Source organism: Nymphaea colorata, chromosome 6 (assembly GCF_008831285.2).
Source record: "Nymphaea colorata isolate Beijing-Zhang1983 chromosome 6, ASM883128v2, whole genome shotgun sequence".
In the NCBI taxonomy this organism is placed as follows: Eukaryota; Viridiplantae; Streptophyta; class Magnoliopsida; order Nymphaeales; family Nymphaeaceae; genus Nymphaea; species Nymphaea colorata.
Genome location: NC_045143.1, coordinates 12,913,925 through 12,924,550, shown reverse-complemented (window position 1 = coordinate 12,924,550; position 10,626 = coordinate 12,913,925).

Below are 10,626 nucleotides of genomic sequence, written 5' to 3'. Positions count from 1 at the left end.
CTTGATAGAAATGTAGCACCAATATCTGTAACCCGAAAACAGCACTCACGCAGGAAGATAGAGAGAGAGAGAGAGAGAGAGAGAGAGAGAGAATGAAAACAAGAAGAAACTGAGGAGAAGAAGCCGTAGCCAAAATGGTTTGCACGGCCTCTATTTATAATCTCATTTCAGAATTCTAAGAGTCTCCAATCGTAGAATCCTAGGAGATTTCACAAGCTCCAAGGACATTAATTACATCATAGAAACCTAAGAGACTTCACATATTACAAGGATATTAACTACAACATAGAATCCTAGGAGACTTCCCATATAACAAGGATATTAACTATACATAGAATCCTAGGAGACTCTTCACATGTTACAAGGACATTAAATATTTTAACACATTCTACAAGAAGGTGGATCCTAAGAGACTCCTCTTCAACGTGCTGGTGAAGGCTTTATATTTTAACACCCTCCCTCAAGTTGTGCATGGTTTTGCACCATGTACAACTTGCCTTTTAGAAACCAGAATCGTTCCTTTGTTAATCCTTTTGTAAATAAGTCTGCAACTTGTTCATCTGTACGAACATAAATAGGCTGAATTTCCTTGTCTTCCACCTTTTGTCTAACAAAGTGTTGATCAATCTCAATGTGCTTTGTTCGACCATGTTGTACGGGATTAAAGGCAATGTTAATAGCGCTTTGATTATCGCACATAACATTGATGTTTTAATCTTTTCTCCAATGTCTTCTAGCAAATGTCTAACCCATGTAACTTCAGCAGTACCTGCAGCCATGCATCTGTATTCAGCTTCAGTGCTGGATCTTGCTACTGCCTTTTGCTTTCGACAACTCCAAGACACAAGATTACGTCCAATGAAAATACAAAAACCAGAAATGGACTTTCTTTGATCGGGATCTCCAGCCCAATCTGCATCTGTGAATGTCATAAGTTGATGTCCAGTAGTTATATTTTCACTCTTACCATAAACTAAGCCATCTCCTGCTGTCCCTTTAAGATATCTTAATATTCTTTTGACAGCATCCATGTGAGTATCTCTAGGTGCATGCATAAATTGGGATACTTGATTCACAGCATATATAATATCTGGTCTAGTAAATGTAAGATATTGAAGTGCCCCAACAATACTTCGATATTGCGTAGGATCTTCATATAACTCCCCATCTTGAGCACTTAGTCTTTGATTTAGAACACTAGGAGTTCCAACAGGCTTACAATCAGACATACCTGACTTTTTCAACAAATCCAACGTGTATTTCTGTTGTGTCAATGTGAGACGATTATTGTGCCTATCAATCTCCACTCCAAGAAAGAATCGTAAATCACCAAGCTCTTTCATTTTGAAGTTTTGCATCATCAAAACTTTAGCTTCTTCTATGTGTTTTCTGAATTGCCTGTGATAACAATATCATCAACATATATAAGAAGTAAAGTAAATATGTTTTCCTTTCGATAAATGAAAAGAGAGTGATCTAGAGGACATCTCCGAAAACCACATTCTTGAATCTTGCAAGAGAAACTGTCAAACCACGAACGTGAGGCTTGTTTAAGTCCATAAATAGATTTTCTTAGTTTGCAAACCCATGCATGAGAGTCTCCTTTCGTGTATCCTGGAGGTTGTTCCATATATACTTCCTCCCTTAAATCACCATGAAGAAAAGCATTCTTCACGTCCATTTGATGTAGTCTCCATCCATATTCAACTGCCAATGATATAATCACGCGAATTGTTCCCATTTTGATCACAGGGCTGAATGTCTCATCATAATCTTCTCCATATTGTTGTGTAAACTCTTTTGCTACTAACCTTGCTTTGTGTCTTTCTATGCTGCCGTCAGGTTTGTATTTAATTTTGTATACCCATTTGGAGCCCACTACGTTCTTTTCGTGTGGCCTCGGAACGATCTCCCATGTTCCACATTCATGCAAGGCATCCATTTCTTCTTTCATAGCCTTTCTCCAATGATGTGATTTTGATGCTTCATCAAATGAAGTAGGTTCTTCCTCCTTGCCAACTTTTGCCATGAATAACTGAAAATCAAGTGATAAAGAATCATAGCTAACCCACCTGTGAATGGGATGACGAATGCGTTGGATCTTCTAAGGTGGGGCATGTTGTCTTCTTCACTGTGAGCATCTCTGTCCCTTAGTCGTCGACTGTAGATAAGACCCGAATACCGATGTGCATCGTTGCTCTGTTCATTATTGTTTTCGTGATGACTTAATGACTGTGTTGGATCTTCTTGATTTTCACTTTGAGCCATATCCGACGGTTGTATTGCTCTCTCTGAATCTTCACTTTGAGGCACATCATTTTCTATAACAGGATCTGCATTGAATAACTGTGTACTGGTCCAGGGATCATAAGATTCAATGGTCATAGGCATTTCATTTGTATTATCAAAACTATGTTCATCAAAAATGACATTTCTTGAAGTTTTGATACGTTTAGTTGTTGGATCATAGCATCGAAAACCTTTATATTCATCAGCATATCCAACGAATCTACATTGAATAGCTTTGTCTTGAAACTTGTTCCTCAAGGCAGCATCAACGTGAACATAGCATACACAACCAAAAACCTTCAAGTTCTTGTAATCAGGTTGTTTGCCTAAGAGTGTAAAATATGGCGATTTAGACATCAAGAGTGTCATAGGCAAACAATTTATTATGTATACAGCAGTATGGAAGGCTTCAGTCCACAAGGAAATGGGCACATTAGTATCATGCATCATGCTCATGGCGCTTTCAACTATATGTCGATGTTTCCGCTCAACTACACCATTTTGTTGTGGTGTGTAAGGGCAGGAAATTTGTCTAGTTATCCCTTTTTCACGTAGAAATTCAATAAAATCAAGCGAGGAATATTCTCCCCCTCCATCACATTGAAAATGCACCACATTGGATGAAAATTTAGTTTGAATCATGGCATAGAAGTTTCGAAATATGTGAGGTACTTCTGATTTGTGTTTCATGAAGTAAATCCAGGTGAAACGTGAGTAAGAGTCAATGAATAAGACATAATATCTTGACCCAGACATGGAATCAATAGGGGCTGGCCCCCATACATCAGAAAAATAGTTTCAAAAGGTTTGGAAGCCCTTTGATTTATATTATGGAAAGGTAAAACATGACTCTTACAAAGTCCACAACTTGAACATTTTTTGACACTTGAAGTAAGAGGTAAACTTGATCTTGGAATGAGACTATCTGTGACAAGTTTTTCAATGAAATGTCGACCACAGTGTCCTAGCCGACTATGCCACAAATCAGACTCCAAAAATTGGTTAGGGCCCCTTACTTTTGATTGAAAATGGCAAGAACTTGGCACTGATGACGCATTATGAGAAAGAGAAAATGTCTTCAATCCTATATCAAAAGTGGATGAATCCTTGGGTAGACATTCCTTGAGGACGTACATATTCCCTTGACGCTCCCTCTAGCGAACATTTTCTTTGTTTGGAGGTCCTTGACATAGACAGAAGAAGGTGTGAATTCAACAGAAGAGCTTGTATCATCAATGAGTTTAGAAATGGATATGATGTTCTTTTTGATATTGGGAGCAAGAACAACATTAGACAGTGATAGAGACGAGGATGACAATGGAATATGTGCATTTCCAATATGTGTAATAGGATGAGATTTTCCATCACCTGTTATAATGCAACTTCTACCGTAATGATGGGATAAGTTAGTCAATTTACCTGCATTTCCTGTCACATGGGTAGCTGCACCTGAATCCAAGAACCATTCTCCCTGCTCATTTTGCTTTATAGTCATCTTTGAGAATGCGGCCATCAATAGCTGTTGCATATCTTCAGCGGTGGATTTAGAACTTTGTCCTCCTTGTTTATAATCATGTCTTACCCCTTTGTTTTTATTTTGAGGATTAAACCAACATTGTGCCTTCATGTGTCCTTTCTTGTTGCACTGAAAACAAATTGGTATTTTTCTTGAAGTATCCAAAGGAGACATACCTTGGTTATGTGGTGTTGGTAGAATGCCACGACCACCATGGTTGGAGTTCCCATGGCTCTTACCAAACTTTACATTCATAGCCAACACATTTTGGGAGTTCCCTTGATCAGTCCTTTCAATGACTCTTTTCATATTCATTTCATGTTGGAGAAGTTTACCTTGTAGTTCGTTGAAGGAAGGCAGAACAGGAAGGACCTCAAGAGCTGTAATAAAAGCATGATAATCATGCCCAAGTCCATTCAAGGTTTGCTGCACCTTTTCCTTATCAGAAATGTTATTCCCTGAGGCAGCAAGTTGGTCTGCGACGGCCTTAATATGCCCCAAATAATCCATGATAGACGTTGAACCTTTGCTCAAATTCTGAAATTCTTTCTTTAAGTACATAATTCGAGCTTCTGATATTTGGGAAAAGGTATCAGCAAGGGTTTCCCATAATTCTTCTGCAGTACAATCATCAGAAACTGAAAGAAACACTTGTTGAGATAAAGTGGACAAAATATACGCAACCAGACTTTGATCACGTCTCATCCACATAGCATGTTCAGGATTGTTGTCTTCATGAACAGCAATAACTTCTCCTGCCTCATTTTTTATTTCCTGTAAGACGGATATTGGTGGAGCCTTTGTTGAACCATCGAGATGTCCAAAGAGGCCTTGACTTCTTATGAAAGGCATGATTTGCCTTTTCCAGATCAGATAATTCTCATGGTTGAGTTTTTCGGTAATAAGGTGAGGAAGAAAACTTGAGGACATGCCAGAATGCGAAAGGTTTTCCATGACAGCAGAAATGAATGGTATATAGGTAGAAGATGAGAGGGAAAGAAGACACGATATAACAAGATGTGTCCTTGGTAAGCAAGAAGAAAAAGGAACAAGAATTGCGCAAGAGACAAGTAAATTCAGGATAGAGACAAGATGAGAAAAGAGTTCTAACCAGATCAGACCTGTTTGGGCATTTCGTTTGGTAGAGATAACGTAACCTGGCGCTCTGATACCATGATAGAAATGTAGCACCAATATCTGTAACCCGAAAACAGCACTCACGCAGGAAGATAGAGAGAGAGAGAGAGAGAGAGAGAGAGAGAGAATGAAAACAAGAAGAAACTGAGGAGAAGAAGCCGTAGCCAAAATGGTTTGCACGGCCTCTATTTATAATCTCATTTTCAGAATTCTAAGAGTCTCCAATCGTAGAATCCTAAGAGATTTCACAAGCTCCAAGGACATTAATTACATCATAGAAACCTAAGAGACTTCACATATTACAAGGATATTAACTACAACATAGAATCCTAGGAGACTTCCCATATAACAAGGATATTAACTATAACATAGAATCCTAGGAGACTCTTCACATGTTACAAGGACATTAAATATTTTAACACATTCTACAAGGAGGTGGAATCCTAAGAGACTCCTCTTCAACGTGCTGGTGAAGGCTTTATATTTTAACAATCCTATCCTACTCAAATGACTCATGACTCGAATCAGTGAGTTTGACAACTATCAACTATGGGCTTATTAATTAGGGTGAATACGAGACAAACCGACCTCTAGTTGGGCCAGCTGAAGCTCAGTTTGACACCTGAAATACTTAGCTTGCTGCTCAAGCTCGAGTACTCGAACTCAACAAATTGGGCTCAAGGTCGACTTGCTAATACATTTTAGATCTCTATTTGACTTGGTAAGTTTGTTTGTCATTAGCATCCAACCAAAACAAGGCCACCAACTGATAGAAATCTAGCACCAATATCTGTAACCAGAAAACAGCACTCACGCAGGAAGATAGAGATATATATATATATAGAGAGAGAGAGGGAGAGAGAGAATGAAAACAAGAAGAAACTGAGGAGAAGAAGCCGTAGCCAAAATGGTTTGCACGGCCTCTATTTATAATCTCATTTCCAGAATTCTAAGAGTCTCCAATCGTAGAATCCTAGGAGATTTCACAAGCTCCAAGGACATTAATTACATCATAGAAACCTAAGAGACTTCACATATTACAAGGATATTAACTACAACATAGAATCCTAGGAGACTTCCCATATAACAAGGATATTAACTACAACATAGAATCCTAGGAGACTCTTCACATATTACAAGGACATTAAATATCTTCACATTCTACAAGGAGGTGGAATCCTAAGAGACTCCTCTTCAACGTGCTGGTGAAGGATTTATATTTTAACACCCTCCCTCAAGTTGTGCATGGTTTTGCACCATGTACAACTTGCCTTTTAGAAACCAGAATCATTCCTTTGTTAATCCTTTTGTAAATAAGTCTGCAACTTGTTCATCTGTACGAACATAAATAGGCTGAATCTCCTTGTCTTCCACCTTTTGTCTAACAAAGTGTTGATCAATCTCAATGTGCTTTGTTCGACCATGTTGTACGGGATTAAAGGCAATGTTAATAGCGCTTTAATTATCGCACATTAACATTGATGTTTTAATCTTCTCTCCAATGTCTTCTAGCAAATGTCTAACCCATGTAACTTCAGCAGTACCCGCAGCCATGCATCTGTATTCAGCTTCAGTGCTGGATCTTGCTACTGCCTTTTGCTTTTGACAACTCCAAGACACAAGATTACGTCCAATGAAAATACAAAAACCAGAAATGGACTTTCTTTGATCGGGATCTCCAGCCCAATCTGCATCTGTGAATGTCATAAGTTGATGTCCAGTAGTTATATTTTCACTCTTACCATAAACTAAGCCATCTCCTGCTGTCCCTTTAAGATATCTTAATATTCTTTTGACAGCATCCATGTGAGTATCTCTAGGTGCATGCATAAATTGAGATACTTGATTCACAACATATTAATATCTGGTCTAGTAAATGTAAGATATTGAAGTGCCCCAACAATACTTCGATATTGCGTAGGATCTTCATATAACTCCCCATCTTGAGCACTTAGTCTTTAATTTAGAACACTAGGAGTTCCAACAGGTTTACAATCAGACATACCTGACTTTTTCAGCAGATCCAACGTGTATTTCTGTTGTGTCAATGTGAGGCGATTATTGTGCCTATCAATCTCCACTCCAAGAAAGAATCGTAAATCACCAAGCTCTTTCATTTTGAAGTTTTGCATCATCAAAACTTTAGCTTCTTCTATGTGTTTTTCTGAATTGTCTGTGATAACAATATCATCAACATATATAAGAAGTAAAGTAAATATGTTTTCCTTTCGATAAATGAAAAGAGAGTGATCTAGAGGACATCTCCGAAAACCACATTCTTGAATCTTGCAAGAGAAACTGTCAAACCACGAACGTGAGGCCTGTTTAAGTCTATAAATAGATTTTCTTAGTTTGCAAACCCATGCATGAGAGTCTCCTTTCGTGTATCCTGGAGGTTGTTCCATATATACTTCCTCCCTTAAATCACCATGAAGAAAAGCATTCTTCACGTCCATTTGATGTAGTCTCCATCCATATTCAACTGTCAATGATATAATCACGCGAATTGTTCTCATTTTGATCACAGGGCTGAATGTCTCATCATAACCTTCTCCATATTGTTGTGTAAACCCTTTTGCTACTAACCTTGCTTTGTGTCTTTCTATGCTGCCGTCAGGTTTGTATTTAATTTTGTATACCCATTTGGAGCCCACTACGTTCTTTTCGTATGGCCTTGGGACGATCTCCCATGTTCCACATTCATGCAAGGCATCCATTTCTTCTTTCATAGCCTTTCTCCAATGATGTGATTTTGATGCCTGATCAAATGAAGTAGGTTCTTCCTCCTTGCCAACTTTTGCCATGAATAACTGAAAATCAAGTGATAAAGAATCATAGCTAACCCACCTGTGAATGGGATGACGAATGCGTTGGGATCTTCTAAGGTGGGGCATGTTGTCTTCTTCACTGTGAGCATCTCTGTCCCTTAGTCGTCGACTGTAGATAAGACCTAAATACCGATGTGCATCGTTGCTCTGTTCTTCATTATTGTTTTCGTGATGACTTGATGACTGTGTTGGATCTTCTTGATTTTCACTTTGAGCCATATCCGACGGTTGTATTGCTCTCTCTGAATCTTCACTTTGAGGCACATCATTTTCTATAACAGGATCTGCATTGAATAACTGTGTACTGGTCCAGGGATCATAAGATTCAATGGTCATAGGCATTTCATTTGTATTATCAAAACTATGTTCATCAAAAATGACATTTCTTGAAGTTTTGATACGTTTAGTTGTTGGATCATAGCATCGAAAACCTTTATATTCATCAGCATATCCAACGAATCTACATTGAATAGCTTTGTCTTGAAACTTGTTCCTCAAGGCAGCATCAACGTGAACATAGCATACACAACCAAAAACCTTCAAGTTCTTGTAATCAGGTTGTTTGCCTAAGAGTGTAAAATATGGCGATTTAGACATCAAGAGTGTCATAGGCAAACAATTTATTATGTATACAGCAGTATGAAAGGCTTCAGTCCACAAGGAAATGGGCACATTATTATCATGCATCATGCTCATGGTGCTTTCAACTATATGTCGATGTTTCCGCTCAACTACACCATTTTGTTGTGGTGTGTAAGGGCAAAAAATTTGTCTAGTTATCCCTTTTTCACGTAGAAATTCAATAAAATCAAGCGAGGAATATTCTCCCCCTCCATCACATTGAAAATGCACCACATTGGATGAAAATTTAGTTTGAATCATGGCATAGAAGTTTCGAAATATGTGAGGTACTTCTGATTTGTGTTTCATGAAGTAAATCCAGGTGAAACGTGAGTAAGAGTCAATGAATAAGACATAATATCTTGACCCAGACATAGAATCAATAGGGGCTGGCCCCCATACATCAGAAAAAATAGTTTCAAAAGGTTTGAAAGCCCTTTGATTTATATTATGGAAAGGTAAAACATGACTCTTACAAAGTCCACAACTTGAACATTTTTTGACACTTGAAGTAAGAGGTAAACTTGATCTTGGAATGAGACTATCTATGACAAGTTTTTCAATGAAATGTCGACCACAGTGTCCTAGCCGACTATGCCACAAATCAGACTCCAAAAATTGGTTAGGGCCCCTTACTTTTGATTGAAAATGGCAAGAACTTGGCACTGATGACGCATTATGAGAAAGAGAAAATGTCTTCAATCCTATATCAAAAGTGGATCCATCCTTGGGTAGACATTCCTTGAGGACGTACATATTCCCCTGACGCTCCCCTCTAGCGAACATTTTCTTCGTTTGGAGGTCCTTGACATATACAGAAGAAGGTGTGAATTCAACAAAAGAGCTTGTATCATCAATGAGTTTAGAAATGGATATGATGTTCTTTTTGATATTGGGAGCAAGAACAACATTAGACAGTGATAGAGACGAGGATGACAATGGAATATGTGCATTTCCAATATGTGTAATAGGATGAGATTTTCCATCACCTGTTATAATGCAACTTCTACCGTAATGAGGGGATAAGTTAGTCAATTTACCTGCATTTCCTGTCACATGGGTAGCTGCACCTGAATCCAAGAACCATTCTCCCTGCTCATTTTGCTTTATAGTCATCTTTGAGAATGCGGTCATCAATAGCTGTTGCATATCTTCAGCGGTGGATTTAGAACTTTGTCCTCCTTGTTTATAATCATGTCTTACCCCTTTGTTTTTATTTTGAGGATTAAACCAACATTGTGCCTTCATGTGTCCTTTCTTGTTGCACTGAAAACAAATTGGTATTTTTCTTGAAGTATCCAAAGGAGACATACCTTGGTTATGTGGTGTTGGTAGAATGCCACGACCACCATGGTTGGAGTTCCCATGGCTCTTACCAAACTTTACATTCATAGCCAACACATTTTGGGAGTTCCCTTGATCAGTCCTTTCAATGACTCTTTTTATATTCATTTCATGTTGGAGAAGTTTACCTTGTAGTTCGTTGAAGGAAGGCAGAACAGGAAGGACCTCAAGAGCTGTAATAAAAGCATGATAATCATGCCCAAGTCCATTCAAGGTTTGCTGCACCTTTTCCTTATCAGAAATGTTATTCCCTGAGGCAGCAAGTTGGTCTGCGACGACCTTAATACGCCCCAAATAATCCATGATAGACGTTGAACCTTTGCTCAAATTTTGAAATTCTTTCTTTAAGTACATAATTCGAGCTTCTGATATTTGGGAAAAGGTATCAGCAAGGGTTTCCCATAATTCTTCTGCAGTACAATCATCAGAAACTGAAAGTAACACTTGTTGAGATAAAGTGGACAAAATATACGCAACCAGACTTTGATCACGTCTCATCCACATAGCATGTTCAGGATTGTTGTCTTCATGAACAGCAATAACTTCTCCTGCCTCATTTTTTATTTCCTGTAAGACGGATATTGGTGGAGCCTTTGTTGAACCATCGAGATGTCCAAAGAGGCCTTGACTTCTTATGAAAGGCATGATTTGCCTTTTCCAGATCAAATAATTCTCATGGTTGAGTTTTTCGGTAATAAGGTGAGGAAGAAAACTTGAGGACATGCCAGAATACGAAAGGTTTTCCATGACAGCAGAAAGGAATGGTATATAGGTAGAAGATGAGAGGGAAAGAAGACACGATATAACAAGATGTGTCCTTGGGTAAGCAAGAAGAAAAAGGAACAAGAATTGCGCAAGACAAAAGTAAATTCAGGATAGAGACAAGATGAG